Genomic DNA, 17,809 nt, shown 5'->3' with positions numbered 1-17,809 from the left:
GCGACACAAACAAAACACCACTATACTGAGAAACAGAGTTGTGGAGCTGCTGGGCTCAATAAGCATTGTGAGAACTCATTTGACAATGGTTTGAATGTAACAGCCATTTGTTAATATTAAAACGTTACACACTACAGTTTTTAGGTTATGTGTTTTCTTTTTAAAGAAGTAGCATAGACATGTGAACGACACCAAATGGAAACAGTGCACACCTCTGTGCGCAGAGTTTAAAGGAACACTCTTGTCAACATCAAAAGCAAAAGTCTTTCACATGGATCCATTGTTACACACACACACACACACACACACACTGTGCAGGTTTAAATTGCTCAGAACTGGCTGGGACAATAAAGTGTAGAGTTACAGATGTGACACTGTTACTCTGCATGCCACACACAATGACAGGACTCATTATATTCTCTCAGACACTGTGGCACAACTGTGAAACAAGAACAAGTGCCGTAATGTTTTTTTTTTTTTTAACCTGGTGTTTTTATATCAACCCTCAAAATGATTAAACGTATCAGCTGTGTACAGCTGTTCATAAAGACAATATCACAACTGAGAGGTTTTATAAATAACAGGAAGTGGAGGTATTATTTGTTACTTGAGACCTTGCCAAAATACGGTCCTCCAAACCTTTAAGAGAAACATTTCAATATCATTCTGCTGAATCATCTGCAGTGAGTGAGTCCTCAAAGCTTCCAAATGTAAACTATAGCACTTTGCTTTTGCCATTTGTCCAGATTTAAACAGTCAGAAGAAGAAAACCTAGTACATAAGACAGGTGGTGAAAAAGAAAATACCTGCACTTTGCAGGGATCTACAATTTAATTCATGGCTGTTAGGAGCAGAGCACACAAGCAGGTTTTACTAGTGAGGACAGGACCACAGTGGAATTCCTGAGGTGTGCACTAAGTAGGCAGTAAAAACACTCCATGTATCTATCCAGGACTCCCACACACACTCTGCCTAGTGTAAAGTGGTCATGCATCCCGACTGATCTGTCACCAGATGCTTAGTGTGCCCCACAGTTGCTGACGGCCGTGGCCCGGGCCTTTGTCTGTATGACTGCTGCACAACAGAGCAAACTCACATTCCCCACATCCACAGGCAGCACTCGGCACTGCTCCGAGAGAGAATACTTTATGATGGCCAGACACACATTCTGTCTGCTCAATTTGTCATCCAGTAAAAAGGATGTTCATTAGCTGTGGATGGGAGCCATCTCCAGCCTGAAAAGCAGAAGCATGGATCATCTGGCATTGGTAGGTGTGGTCATTTGCAGTCGGAGACCACACCACTTGGCGCTGGGTCAGGCTACATTTAGTCAACAGTACCTGTTCATTTAGAGGGTTCTGTCTGCCACACAGTGGCAGAGAGCGGGTGGACTTCCTGCCATAATTCACAAGGAGACGAAGCTTACACTACAGCCTCAAACACCACGGGGAATAGGTAAAATGCAAAACAGTTTTTCTCTCAAGACGAGGCCCAATTTGTCATCATTGCAAAGGTCTGTCCATTACCTGGCAAGGGAAAAATTTCCGGCCCTAAATCCATCTGTAAAAGACAACATGCATTCCAGAGCTGATTTGTTACTCAAGGGGAAAACTTCATTATGACCAGTAGAAGAGAGTTAGACATACAGAAGGAGGGAGGGGAGCGTATGCATGATGCTCAAGATACAAGAGAGTAATTCTGGTATATTCCAGTGAGAATTTGATCTTATTTTCATAGTTTTTCCCATAATGTCTACAGCAAAGAATAACATTGGATCACTAATGTATGCTATACACGTGCAGAAATCTGGAAGTGTGGTGAAACGGTACAAAATCGATAGGACAAAACAAAGGAATGAACATACGTTTTAAATTCTTTAAATAAGGGTCAATATTACATCCAGTCAACAAATCGATCATTAATCAATTCATAAATATGTTCTTATTCCTTTGCTCCATATAACGAAGAAATCATGGTTTGTGGACAAAAGACTGCATTTGAGAACATCATCATTCAAAGATATGGGAAACACTGATCAACATCTATCAATATTTTCAACAAATTGATTAAACAAGAGAAAGGTAGATTTGAAAATTGATTATAAGCAGCTGTAAAACTTGAAATATAGCCGTTTTAGATTAATGTGGATGAAAACCATTACAATTTATGGCAATTAGAGATTATTATTTTCATCAATTAATCTGTTGATTATTTTCTAGATTAATCAAGTACTTGTTTGCTCCATAAAATGTCATAAAATGTTAAACTGTTGATTGGTGTTTCCCAAACCTCGAAATGATGATGTTCTCAAATGTCTACAAACCAAAACATTTTTTGGTTTTTAAGATTTCTTTGTCAAATGGAACAATGAAAAACAAGACAAATAGCAGTTTTCATTTCTAAGGGATTATTTAGTATAGTGGTTGGTTTTACAACCCCATTATCTAATCTAAAAATGAATATAGTGGGAATGTTCAAATCTCATTCATTTAAAATGATTTGAATCACATCATAAATGCATATATTTTGACCATTGTCATTTCAAATCATATATTTATTAAAAAAAAAAAAATACAACTTCAGGAATAAAACGCATTTAAACAGATGTTAACCACAGCCTCTACTAAGCTACAAAGCTGACTCTGTAACTCTACCATCCGTTTAAGTCTACCTGAACTATTAGTACACACAGATGGACATATTACTGGCAGAACAAACACATTTTGCTCTAAGAGCCACTGTCAAAATCAACTAGAGATGCTTTATGAATATCACCTCAAACAATAACATTTCTTTTTCATCTTTGCTAAAGCCTGCAGTAAACCTCTTTACAGAGGAGCGTCTGTACTTGACCTGGAATCCTTGACAAATCACACTGAAATGTCTGTATTATGATTCTAAAGCATTCAAGATGCATTCTGGGACAATGATTAACCCTGCCTGCCATTGCTTGCTGGGTTTGCTTGTGGGTGAATGCACTTGGGTAAAACCCTGCTCGTGTGAGTCACTTGTATCCATTGGAGTCTGACTGGTGTCTTTTCACAGCCTGAATAAATCACCTTGAAAGTGAGCCGATCTTGTCAGAGCCAAACAAGTAGTGTTTAATTGAGCCCTAAAAGTAATGTTGGAGTCTGTGTGTGTGTGTGTGTGTGTGTGTGTGTGTGTGTGTGTGTGTGTGTGTGTGTGTGTGTGTGATGTCAAAGCAGCAGCAGAACAGAAGCAGACTGCAATGCCATGCCACACAGTGAGACAGCATTGGGATCAGTCATCAGAACCATTATCCTTTGTTGTAGCCAGACCCACCTACGTCAGGTGATGAAAGTTCAGGTTAAAGTGCACTCTAAGGAGAAAAGCTCACTGCTTTCTCAAATCTCCATGGCGATGAGGTTTAATTGGACGATCCACGAGGACTGTGCGTCTCAGGGACCTTAACAAACAGCTTTTTTTTTTTTAAATAATTACACAAAAGTGCAGGTTTAATTCCATGTTTGCTGCATTCACCACAGCGATAATGAGAAGGTAGCATTGATCAGCCACAACAATAAAACAGATAACTGGATGTAATGTGGCAGAGAAGTGAATGTCTTATCTGTTAATCATTTAAAATATATTTTTGAAGGTTTTGTTATTGTCAAAACATGGAAACAATGGCATGGAAACAATGATCAGCCACAGAGTAAAAACTGGTGAGCGACATGTTTAGAGTTTGAGCTTGAGACTGATCCAGCTGATGTCAGTGCAGCTCAATACCCACCCTTACACGTGAACCCAAACCCAGCTTTCCTATACTATAACCATAATAAATGTTAGTGGTAAAACCTGTGTTTGTTCTACTATTTAATGTCCGAAACGGTCTATTATCCCAGGTTTAGTCTAGACACAATTGAGCATTACATACACATGTATGACTTGAACTCATTGACAATGTTGACTAATATATGAGACCAACCTTCAGTTACATTATTCCAATCCAAATGCTAGGTGCTTTTTGACTTATGCAGAGTACTGTATGCTAACACTGCGTTTAACAATTTAACCTTGACATAAAAACTGAGTAATGGCGATAGAAAAATTACACTGTCCATGACATATATTCATCACCTACAAGCCTCATTTTCATTTTGTTGTTCTCTTGGATCTTGGGATGCAGTTTCCGTGGTAAAATGGCACCTTGAAAACTAGTTTTTTCAATCTGTATTTTATTAAAAGTACAGATGGTCAAAAATGATTCACCATAGGACTGAACAATTTCACATAAATGTCTTATTGCGATTATTTTGACTGAAATTGCATTTACAACTTGATTCGCGATATGAGAGGGAAATTTTAAGATAATTATTATTATTTTCATTTAAATAACATATTTAAAATGATTAATGTGTGATATTTTTGCAGATCTGTGAGAAACAAAGATGTTTTCTTCAGCCTGTAGAATATGATGTGCATAGGTCAGAATAATATTTAATCTGAAATGGTAATTTAACACACATTTGGCTTTAAATATTGCACCTCCATGCAAAAATTGCAGTAGGCGATATTGCAATTTTGATACAATTTCAATTCATTGTTCAGCCATAGTTCACCACATGGTTTTTTTCCAGGACTTTAGAAATTGTGCCAACAACCTTTAGAGTAGAATAAAAGTACATGGTAAAATCCAGCTAATAAACTGAGCTAGATTCCAATGGCTCTGTATTCCCTACAATGAAAAGCCAGTCATTCCATTCCTACATTGTTCTCTTTATTCATCCAAGCATTAAGGCCATTTATCTTTACTGAGTTTTTGCTTCAGGTGTTTGTAATATTGTGGAAAATCCACTTTCCGACTTTGCCTTAGATAGTGTACGACAAAGCCTGAATGATGCCGTACAGTAATGCGTCTAGGTTATTGTTCAAGAGCACAAATAACAACAGGCTCTACGATTCACAGGAGGCTACAGATAATTCCTTCACAGCTAAACCCCAAACACTGAAGAGGCCACACACAAAAATGTTTCTCATAACAGTTCCAATCTCTACTGATAAGCTTAAAGCCAAGATAAATAAGAACACGCTCCTCTGCCAGCCTCCTGGTTTACACTGCAAATACTGCAAGAGTGTGCAAGGCAGTTGGGTCAACATTTCCTCTTTAAAATCTGCCACACCCCGTCTACAGGTTACAAAGTCCTAAAGCTGTGGGCTTGTCATAGCCACAGGTAAAAATAAATAAATGAATAAATCACATATTGTCTGAGAAACATCATAAAGAACTTAGTAGAGACTTTTTTGTAACATCAAGAGTCTGCCCACGACTCTAAATGCCCAATTGTTCCCCCACATAAAAGCTCAAAGATGGAAGTTCACCCTCTTCACAACCTAATCAAGTTCTAAACCATGTCTATGAATGATTACCATCAAACCACAGCACTGCAATTTAATCGGATGTGACTGAAAGACTCAATTCATCCTGAAATTTTAACTCAAGATCAAATAAAAGGTAACTTTTTTCTCTCTCTTGTCCACTGTGTTTACAATGTGTGATTAATTGTGGACAGTTAAACGTATATAAACGTGTTTTCTCTGATGTTTTTTAATGACAAAGCTGCTATGACAAAATGATGCAAGAAAAATTCCAGACTTTTGTTTAATCTGTCAATATCTATATCTCTCCATTTAATGCAGTGAATTATAACTCTCCAGGGATGCAATCTTTGTTCAGCTAACTATTAATGTAATTACTGACAAATCCAAAAATGCAGTAGTCTGTTTATCCATTAAAAAGACCAGCATGCCGCTGGTTGCCCTTAAAAACAAAGAAATATCTCGAGTTCCAAAACAGTTACCTGTGACATTTCCCAATCGTTTAGTGTTTGAACTGTCAGTGCACGTGCTAACACCCTGAATTCATTATCACCTCTGATTTGTACATGTTGAAGGGATGAAACAGATCCTTGAACACTTTTTGTTTATCAAACAGAGGGCTTGGTAAAATATCTGCCACATCAGAGGGGGGAAAAAAATGTCTGGCCAGTCTGGGAGAGGAATTAACAGGAAACACAAAGTCGTGTGTCGAAAGACAACTGATGGAACGGAAACAGAGCTGTGCTTTGTTGGCCGGTCAGGTGTCGTCTCTCCTCTGACCCTCATTTAAGCTTTCAGACAGCACACACCTTAACACACCTCATGACCACCACCCACACACACACACCTGTTTTTAAGCTTTGCCTTGAAGTGGCTATATGCAAGATTATTCTTGCATTTATTGTCTTTTTTGATGACAATGAATGACCAGATCATTGCAGGCTTACATGTGGTTCCCAGAGTCAGGGTTTCCCCCTCTTTATATAAAGTTAGATATTTTGATGAAGCTGAATCATCTCTTAGTCATGCTGCTATAGACCTAGACTGCTGGAGGAACTCCTGTGGGTGCACTCACTCACTCACACTCCCTCACACTCAGGGTATGAATGTGACTTTATTACAGGTCATTAACCTTGTTTTTCTCTCCCTAGTTTGTGCCTCTCTCTCTCTCTCTCTCCCCCTGTCCTCATCTTCCAGATGACCCGGGGGCTGCAGGATCCTGATCCAGTTGTGAGGCTACTATTATCATTATTATTATCATTAGCAGTAGCACTATTGTCATCATTATTATGCTATGATTAAAATTGACATTTAGTATAATTTTCCAAACAAACAATCTATGCTCCTGCGTGTATAAACGACATTGTAGTGCTATAAACATGTCATCGCTGATTCAGTTCCGTCCTGTCTAAACACATAACTTAATGTAACTGTTATCTGCTCCCAGTCTCTCTTGTCGGTCTCTACCTCGCTTCCCTCTTTCCCATCCAGCAAAGACTAAAGTGTTGCAAGCACTGCAATAAAAACTGAATTTGTTTCATCATAAAACACTTTAGTTCACAGTGAAAGTGGACTGAACAATCAATCATTTTTGATAATAAACAACTGCAATTAGTAAATTCTCACCAAATGTAATTGAGAATGCACTTAAGTGGTGTGTGAACATTTTTTTTTTTTTTGCAAACTGGTAAGAAGAAGATATTAGAGAGGAAGTAAAAACAATTAAAGAAAATACAGTTTATATTATATTCCAGAACCAGGATGCTTTAATATAAGTAGTTCCAAATTCTAAAGAGGTAATATTAGCATTCTAACACCAGCAAGCACATGCAGGAGCACGGGCTCACATGAATCAACCTTTCATCCGTTGTGTGTGTGAAGATAATGATCTGTGCCCTGTACTGCTCCGCATTAACGCAACCATGAGCCCCGGGAATGCCACGACTCTCCACTATAGCGTCACACAGGGAGACTCAATACGAGGCTATGTTTGTATACGGTCTGTACATCACTACCTGTTTATTCCTTATCACGAAAGCACAGTTACTTTCATGATGGGACCCCTACCTCTGTGTCAAGTAGCAACTCATGCATACACTTCATATGTGCATTATTTCACAACCACTTAAGAATGCAGAATGATAACAAATCACTCAGACTTGACAAATTACCTTTTACTCTCCTTGCAGTAATATTTCAGGGAAAAAAAAAAATAATGTTTGCATCTCTTTTCTTGAAAGATTAACATTAAGCTTTAGAAAAAAGCTTTCACAGTCTTTGGCACAACTTTGGGAGAGTTGCTTATAATCTACAAGTCTGACACACAGCTTTACTGTAGTGAAATAGTGTTGGCTCATCCTATCAGTGACTAGACAACAAATGGCATATGCTACAACAAATGGCATACTTTCTCCATACCTTAACAGAAAACACAACAGAAAACTGTGATTCTTAAAAGTGATGTTGACTAAATAATTTGCCAGTTAAATTATTAGGATTTGTCGTGCATCAAAGTCAGCTTGTGGTAACAAACCCACAGACAATCATCCTGTATTCAGTATTTTCTGGCCAACAAACCCACAACAGCTTTCACCAGCATCAGACTGCTGTTTTTAGTTAGGTAGGTCTGCTAGAAAGTTCAGAACTGATATAACAACAATGTAAGACAAAAACAAGTTTCAGCCTTGTGTGTGTAAAAAAAAAAACCCAAACAAATCTGTTGTACTGCTTTAACCACAAGCTTCTGAAAATGACTATCATACTTCAACTGCCACCAGATGATATTTTACAGTACCTTAAAAGACAAGTGGACAAAAACTTGAAGTTGGGGTGTACAAGTCTTGTAAAGCTTGCAATCCCAATCCTCTCCCGACCGCCCTCTTAAAGCTCTGCCCTTAAAACCGCACATTGTCTGACAACTGCTCAGATGAGCTGTTGAAGAACAGCTTATTAATAATTGACTATGTCATGTTTAAACTTGTAAAAAAAAAAAAAGTGGTACAGCAGGTGACAGGTATTCATCCATTTGGTCAGAATGAAATCACTGATGCATTTACAGTGTTGTGAGAGCTACAGACAGAGGCATTTAAAAAAAAAAAAAAAAAAAAAATCTTATTGGCCAGGGACACAGTATTTATTTGACGTTACTGCGGTTATTTCTATTTTATCAGTTTTGGCTGGTTTGGTTTGTGTTTTTCATGTTTGTCAAGTGCTTTTGTGTACCACCCCTTAAATGGATAAACACATTTTACTATGTCCTATAACACTAAAGAATTTTCCAGACTCTGCTGACTAACTCTGATTGAAAAGTGTCAAACTACTCCCACTGAAACTCAATGATTAATCTGGTGAATTGATTAAATAAAATAATCTGTGGGACAACATACCATGTGTCCACTGGGTACTGAAAGCACTGGAGCCTAGTATAACACAGTGTCTATCCTAAGTAGCATTTGCATGGTCATTGTAAAGTGTTCATACAGCCTAAGGCATAAACACACTTGTGCATACTGCTGACCTGTCACTGATGGACAGTGATTGATATTTGCACCTGAAGAGGGCATGGACTTAATGAGTTTCTTAGTCGGGGGAAAATGAGAAGGGGGTCATTCATCACTGGAGCTGGAAGAACTGGATCACATGATCAGACTGTTAATCACATGAGTGCTGCATTTCTTCTTCGTCAAAAGTCACATCTGCACAGAATATTGACGTATTGGCAATTACATACTGCAGAATTTGTGGCAGCAATAATCACGACTGTTATATTTGCATTAGGGCTGCAGCGATTAATGGACATTATTAAAATTTGTCAACGTGGAACTTAATTGTTGATGCATCATCAACCTCTGACAGTTCCACTTAACAATGGTCTGTAATATAGAAATAAAAGGCAGCTGAATGTCGCTATTGACCAATTCCAATTAAGTATTCAACCAAGTAATATAATGTTGACCATTTCAAATGCAGTAAAATACAGGAGTAGCTGGCTCCCTTATTTTTTGTTTATTTTTTGTTACTTTATTAATCCCCATAGGGAAATATCTCTCAGAATTGATCCCATCCTCTTCCAGGAACCTTCCTAGAATTAGGAGTGGGCAGCCACAAAGCAGCGCCCGGGAGCATTGGGTGTTGGGTAACTTTGCTCCGGGGACCTGGCAGGGATTTGAACCAGCAACTCTCTGATCACAAGCCCAGTTCCCGTTTCACTTGGCCGTGGTGTAAAATGACTGGTGTGTAAAAATTGTGACTACATGACTAATCAAAAAAAATTTATTGGCTGATTGGTCGACTATGAAAACAATCGTAAGTGGCATTGGATTGTTATCACCTGCATATCTTCAAACATTTGTGAAAGTACTCACAAAATGCACAAAGATAAAAATACATTCTGAGCAGACTGGAGGTGTGCAGAGAAATACAATCCTTAAACTCATCAATCGTATGTCCTGTAAACTAAGCTTTTGGAAGAAGAGTAAAAGAATTACAACAGTGCCCCGGGGGCTAAGATGGAGCTGATAATAGCTGCACTGCACTCATCGTGGCATGCCGTGAGTAATTAAAAAGCTACCTGTAGTTTCTTGCTGCCTCACAGAAGTATGAACCAATGACAGTAATTGCGAGGACCTGCCTTCTGTTTTGTCTACATGAAAGAAAAACAAATAAAATCACCATTTTTTCATATATGGGAAAGCAGAATCTCTGCACTAACCTCTTTTCAACAAAACAGTTCATGAAATGACAATGAGGTGAAACAATGAGGTGAAAGCGGTTGCTTACAGTAGCACAAACACAACACACACATGAAGGATATGTTAGACTTACTGATACTAAGTCAACTGCCATTTAATTTAACCTTCCACAGCAACAACAAAGCACCACAATTACTAAGGTTGCCCAGGTGATATCACAGGTGTATCACAGGAACATCCATGTCCCCAGAGAGTGTTGCTCTGCAGCAACAACAGACCAACACAATTGGTCAATTTCATTAGGCGATTGATATTTGTCCGTGATTTGCTAATCATGAACACCATGATGTTTAGAAGAAAACCTTAAGCTAGTGATTAAGACCATACACTCTTCACTGACATTACACAAATTAATTGAGAATAGGCAAATTTCTTTAGTTTCTGGTTTCAGGTTCTTCCACATTTGTTTTACTTTTTGGGCCTAAAGGTAAAGTCCATTATTTATACACAGTCTAAGCCTTTTTCTTTCTTTTGCAAGAGCTTTTTTCAGCTGCAATTTCAAGAGACTATTGTGGACCATCCTGCCCAACCCAAACAAGAGAATAAGCAATTAGCTGGTTAACATAGTGGGAGCATTAAGCAGGTAAAGGGCCACATTTCCCCATGATACTGGGGAAAGAAGAGTGCACATAAGACTTGGATATCAGACGGGCAAAGAGGAACATGACTCCAAATGATACTATCATTGCTGTGTCTGCTGGATGTGTAAATAGGCAACCGATTGCCAACATTTTTTTTATGTAATAACATGTCTGAGGTGTGTGTGTGTGTGTGTCTCAGCTTGTTGAAATTTCCAGTGCCCAAGTTTCCATCAACAATCAATCAGTGCAGCTTTAAATCCCATATATGAGTGATTTGAAAAAAAAAAACGACCTATGATAATAGAGAACAAGGCGCTTTGTCAGACAATGGCTCTATTACGTCCCATAAATGTCCACTGTACACGTGGAGGCCATAATATTGTAACACATCTGTTTAATATTAAAATGACATAGTACAGGAAAAATGAATACAGGTTGAAGAAAATCAGTGCATATCGGGAATGCCAAATTGGCCATATTCAATAATCGCATTGAAGGAGCCTACGTCTTAAACTGAAATAGGACAGATCTATACACATCATATTCTACAGACTAAAGAGAACATCTTTGTTTCTCACAGATCTGCACAAATATCACAAAGTAATCATTTAAAATATGAAATTTCTCAGAAATCATGCAATTGTGATATCACAACACCAAATATGAACTTGTTATTATCTGAAAATAGACTGTAACTCAGAATTTTTCATTGAGATATTATGAACTGACACTGCCATCTCTGGAGAATTTAACAGGTCATTTGCTGCTTTCCAAGGCTGTGTACATAGCCAAAAATATGCTAAAGCTTTAGTGACCTAAATTTAGTACAAGTAAAATGATGAAATCTCAATATAATACAAGGAATGAAAAAAAACAACTACTTCTTGGCAGGTGAAGGCAGTTTGTTCCTGAAGACTGAAATAGATCATCCTAAGTGCAGCGTTGAGCTCTATAATCATAGCTCTGGTGTAACCTGTGGCTGATTCATCTGACCTGAGGATCAAAGCAGCTCAACGTACCTGTGTGAGCATCACTTGTTGAGTACAAAGGGCCGTGCTGTCAGCTCGACCCTCTGTGTAGCTGACCTGAGGCATCCGAAAAGACTCAGACGAAAACCCCCTAGCCTCAACAAACACACACTGTTGGACAACTTCAAACACAACACTTTGGCTCTAAACTTCATTAACTCACATGAAAGACTAAAGATTCAACCTGCTACTGGACCAGACATTCTGTCTGATGGAATGCACGGAGCTAAAAGGACACAGAGGAGGTTTGATTCAAGACAATCAGACTCAGGACTATCAATGTGTAACATTCATGTAAAATGTGACATCATTCCAAAAAGATCCAAAAGTTAAGAAATTACATACCGTCCTAAAAGGGCTGCAATCAAAGCTGTAATGGGCTGGATTTAAAAACAAAACAAAAAAAACGATGGATTTTCCAGTTCAATTCAATCCACATTTAAAGGATCCAATATCAATTCATAAAATCCTTAAAGTGATTGGTCAACATAATTATGCCATTAACCGTGTCCTCCATTGTCACCACACAAAACAACATAACAGTGTTGTCTTCTACTGATGAGTAAAGAGTGTGGCTGACAACTCAGTGATTACTTGAAACTGTCTGTTGCAGTTCTAGGCTGGATATTTTGTAGTTTTTAAAAAAAAAACACATTTAATCTCAATGAATCGGTTTAATATTTTCTCGTTGGACTTGGTTGTAGAAATTGTTAGAACCATAAAAACTGAAAATGGTGAAAAATTACGATATCCTTAAAGTCCTTGTAGTCTCGTCTACAAACAAAAAACAAAATTCACATTTATAAAGCTGAAATCACTTTAAAAAGAGGATTACTCAACTATCAAAATAGTTGGTAGTTTAGTAAATGATTGCATTTCTTGCAGCACTACTCTGAAATGACTCCTTTAATGATCTTAGAAAGCCCTCTGACAAAGCTAATGTCCTCATTACTCTGGCTATAATGGAGGAACTCACTTCCTAATGTTGCTGCAGTAGCCACCTCTTACAAAGCAGTTAGTCTTCAGTGAACACGGGAAGCAAAACATTTCCCACTTAGTGGGAGGCCATTTTTCTCACTTAGCGAGTGGAGCAGTGCTGATCTGTGGGCAGCAGAACAGGGATTTGAAAATGGCCTGTCAAAGTCAATAAAATCCAAGATAACCATTATTATTAAAGTCAGTGGAATGCAGGGGAATAAAGTCTGTGTCTTTGTATTAATTCCTCACAGATGCATCACCTTCTCTTTTACGGTGCTGTATTGATGCACATGGAATGTTTTTGAGGTGACAGTTCATCTCAACAGTCCTGTTCATGTACAAAACATGAAACTGACGTTAACAATGATGAGCTACATGTCAGCCAGTTCCCTGAAGGCCGGAAACAAGCATGTTATGAATGATAGATTTCATGATTTCAAGTCTCTCGCCCTGTTTTTACTGTCAGTGCCGCAAGGAAAGTTGGTGCTTGCCGTGTAGAGAAAGTCTCTCCTTTCCTCTGGTCATGCATCCATGTTTCTGACGTGTTTGCACTCATTCCTCCGAGTTACCAAGGAAGTCAGACAAAGAGCCACATGTTTGATGCTGTTTGGATTAAGGCACAAAGCCCTCACAATATTTCAAAGTTGGAGGTCCTTGCAGTAATATTTTATTAATTCCTGCTTATTTTGCAAGTGTTCCTGATTGTGATCACTCATGTATCCTCAGTATATGCACTACTTTATTTGCAATGTATGTACAGTTTATTATAAAAGAATGATATCAAGCTGTTGGGAATGTAATCTTTTTACATTATTACATTACATGTCTTTTAGCAGACGCTTTTATCCAAAGCGACTTACAATGGAATTGAGTACAATCAGCCAGGGGTGGAGTCGAACTTGCGACCATTGCGACTAGCATGTCTTTCACACACAGGGTACCGGTCTAAACCACTGAGCCACTCCATCCGTCCAGGCCTATTTTGTACAGAACACTTAATGCTTCCAAAACAACAAAAAAAAGTGTTATAAAGTGGAGAGATCTGGAACATCGGCACCTCTGCAAACTACAGCGCTGCATACAGTGGTGAACTGCAGGACTCTCTGATTCAACAGAAGAGTCACAGACTTTGTTTCCAAAGTTTTAATATGCATAAAATAAATCCTGAGTAGAATCGCAAACTATACAGTCTGTCACAGTAAACTGATAGCTTTTGCTTGTGGGAGACAAAATCAACACATTAATCAATAATGGGAGCAAAAATAATGAATGATCTACTCCATCAGATGCAAGCACAATGCAGATTGCACATTTTTCAGTATGTCCACCTTTTCACATACACTGCACTGTATAACTAAATAGTACAATAACACCAGATAAAACACAAGGAACTCTCTACAGCAGTCCTATCCAAGAAAAATACTGCTCTTCACTAGAAATGGCATTTGTTTGCGATTGCAATTATGATAGAGAATAATTAATCAAAATGAGGCTCTGTTTTGTCATATCAAGAAAAAATCTGGGAAGATTTTTCAGTATGACTAATCATGAGTGTGCTGACAAAACAAAATTGGGGATCTTGCGCAAACAGAAGCTGTATGAATTTCTTACTTGGTTAATGGTCGATTACTTTTGTGAGGCATAAACAGACTTTCACACATTTCACACAACCAGAGCCCCACACAAGACCTGGTGTCAGTGTCACAGAGGGAGTTCTCTGCGTGGAAGAAACACATCTCATCTGTCCATGGAAAAGATGACTCATGATTTCACACAGAGCCTCCTAATAACAATCGACTAATAACTTGGACTGACATTTATATTACAGTGGGCATGCGATTACAGTGGGCAGTCCAATGGAATCAGTGGCGTGGCTGTGTAGTAAGAGGAAGCTCTGGTGAGAAGAATGGAAATGTGTTTTTGCTCACGTGCTGGAATGGAAAAAGTAGGCATGCATTTGATGTGCTGACGCTCAGACATTGTTACGCAAGTGTATTGAGCAAGTGAACATTCTTTCAGCAGCACACTGTGTCTTCTGCTGATGTATCAGTGCAGACTGCTGCCCTCTGTTGTCAATCCAGAGCTCACTGAGGTTACCACAGGAAAAAAGTCTGGGAGCACTGTTAACCTATGCATGCACAATGCCATAGAAACAACAAATATTATAAAATAATATCAGTTCACTGTTTATCTGCTATTTGCAACTCAAAACTACAGGCGTATAGTGAGAATACCTCGTTTACACTTGAATTCTTTTATGCCCCAAGTCTTTTTTTCTTGATATAATCTTTGGCAACCATTTTGCATCTTTTTGTAGTTCTTTTGCTGACACTTTGCATCTCACAGAAGTCACTTGTGGCATGTTTGTGGCATGTTTGTGTTTTTGGGATCTCTTACCATTTGTCATTTCTGGTAAGAAATAGAATACACCTCATCAGCAAATGCAGTACATGGACAACACAACATCAGAACTGAAAGCCTTGTTTGAGATACAGTATGTGCTACATCAAGTCAACTGACCTCTGTTGATTGGACACTGTATAAGTGAGGAGTTTTAAATCTGATGCGGTTTGAAAAAAAATCTTGTGGATTCTTGTGGCTTCCGCTCCAAGTTTACTTGCCATCTAGCAGAAGAGTGGTGCTCCGCTTTCCTCACATCTCCATTTAAGATCAAAGGGCTGACCGACTCAAGGTCACTAATCACTTTTAACACATTGCTTTTATTTTATGGCCAAATATCTGATGTTTATTACTTTATTTTATTTAAAGTTTTTGTATATTTCTATACATTTATTGCCACCTTGCAATTCTACAGTGAAACCCTCCATTGAACCTGTTGTCATTAAGGGCGTCAGTGGAATATTGTTACTGGATGTCTGCTTACTCTCATTCTTGATAAGCCTTTGAAGGGGAGACACCTAATCACAGATCACGCCCCTTCATGTGTGGGACGCCACCTCAATGACCGGATGTGTTTGGGCTTGAGCAGAGAGGGAAGACGTCACCATTTCACGGGCTGAGCATTACACAGACCCACGGAATACTGTGATAAATATCCTACTCAATGTTATTTTAACATTTGCACTTGACTTTCACATCTGATGAGATGCAATGGAAAAGGTGCAACTTAAATATGTACAGTTTTACAATGTGTTTACAATCCTAAAGGCCTCAAAGTGTTCCCCTTTTTGTCAGATATGCTTTTCTTTCCCCACACAAACACAAATTGACATTGGTACATCAAATATTTTGGTTGTCACTAGAGCATCTCACAGATTCTCCTCCTCCCACTCACAGTTTATCAGGCAACACCTGGCTAATAATACTAATAACACACCTGATTCAAATGTCATCATTAAGCTCTGCAGAAGCCTGATAACGAGCCATTCATTTGTATCAGGTGTGTTGGAGCAGGCCAACATCTAAACCATGCAGGGCAGATTTCCCTAAGGACCCGGGTTGGGAAACACTGTGGTATATAATTGAGGGGCCTTATTAAGATAAATAACATAACTAGTGTTATATGGCTTCAGGGCCCCATTGAAATATTGGAATGAAATAGCAAAGATATCGTGACAGTAGTGCAGAGGTTTGGGCCTATGGACCATCCAAAAAAAACTGTATGTATGTTTTTTACATGTTCATATATAAAGGGACTATCCATAATAATGCTCATAATTTCTAAAACCAAAACAACACAAACATACGAGAAATTACAAGTGAAAGCACAGTCACCAAAAAAATACATTTGCTCGTGCCACACAAGACCCACAATAGCACTGTGTCAGACCAGTCGGTTCTTATAACAACAACAAACAGGACAACAAATAACACATTTATAAACAAAACAAGGTACTATTTTCACACACTGGTGTGTAACTTTAAGAAACACAGCGCAAAATCACGTTGCATTCACTCACCATGTGCTGAAGAGTGTGGTTCTTCCGCCACCGAGTCAATTGTTTGGTCAAACAGGTGCGTCGCATTTTTCCCTCCATTAGATAGTTTCCTCTCGCGCACCTTTCATGGTCACGTGAACTACTTTTTCTATGTATGTGTATGTGGGAATTTTTGTTGTTAAGTTTTGGATTTGGACAATAGTATCCTCTCAACACCTTTACAATATACGTACGTACAATATAAGTATCACAGCATAGCAGAGCAGTGATTCCCAAAATGTGGCTAGCGGTCCCCTAGTGGGCTGTGATGGTACTGCAGGTGGGCCGTGAAAGGTCAAAAATAAATAAACGCTTTAAACTAAACACTTAAGTCTTAAATTGCTGTAAGATGTGTAAAATAGATTATAAGAAATACTTATTATAAGGGGGGGAAAAAATCCAAATCCATGGCATTTAAATGATGTGTTATTTTTCTTTTATCTGACTCTCTCTTATATAGGCAGGTAATCAGGCCTAAAATAAAGTTATTTTCCTAGTCTTGTGTGTTAGAGTCTTGATTTAAGGTTTGGGTTTGGGTTTGGGTTTTCAGATTTCAAAGTGGGCCCTGGCACTCTTTTATTAAATTAAATTAAATTAAATTAAATTAAATTAAATTAAATTAAATTAAATTAAATTAGGGAATGGATGTAGTAGAGGATTTAGCATTAATTTTAAGTTAAGATGCATCAGTGGTGCAAACATTTGATACTGAACACTGTATATCTGACAAATTAGAAACATAAATGACCAAACTTTAGTCTAGATACTCATCCAGACTAAGGGTGCACTGGTTGATTGATTGATTCCAAGTTTCATGTATTAATTTGTGTTTTTATATTTGTCTCTCTCTCTGTGTTGTTTCTTATTTTTTTTTAATTGTAATTCATGTTTTTTATGTGATACTAATAATAAAGCCTTCGCTCTGTTTATGCCTCCCAACATAGAAATAGGGAAGCTTATTAATATGACACTTACTCACTAACTTTGTGCATTACTTGATCATACTATATCAGCTTCAGTCCAAAGATATCAGAGCTAAAAGTGTCTTCTAAAACCTCCTATCAGTCCAACTGTGGGGTTTATTTATTTGGTGACCTGGGAGGGATTCACCAGGCCTAATTTTCCATTAGACATGCTATCTGCTGGCATGTATTAATAGTCCGAGGTGGTGAAGCACACACACTTTCCGGGTG

The sequence above is a fragment of the Solea solea genome, chromosome 6 (assembly GCF_958295425.1).
Source record: "Solea solea chromosome 6, fSolSol10.1, whole genome shotgun sequence".
Lineage (NCBI taxonomy): Eukaryota > Metazoa > Chordata > Actinopteri > Pleuronectiformes > Soleidae > Solea > Solea solea.
Note: the sequence above shows the minus strand (reverse complement) of the source record.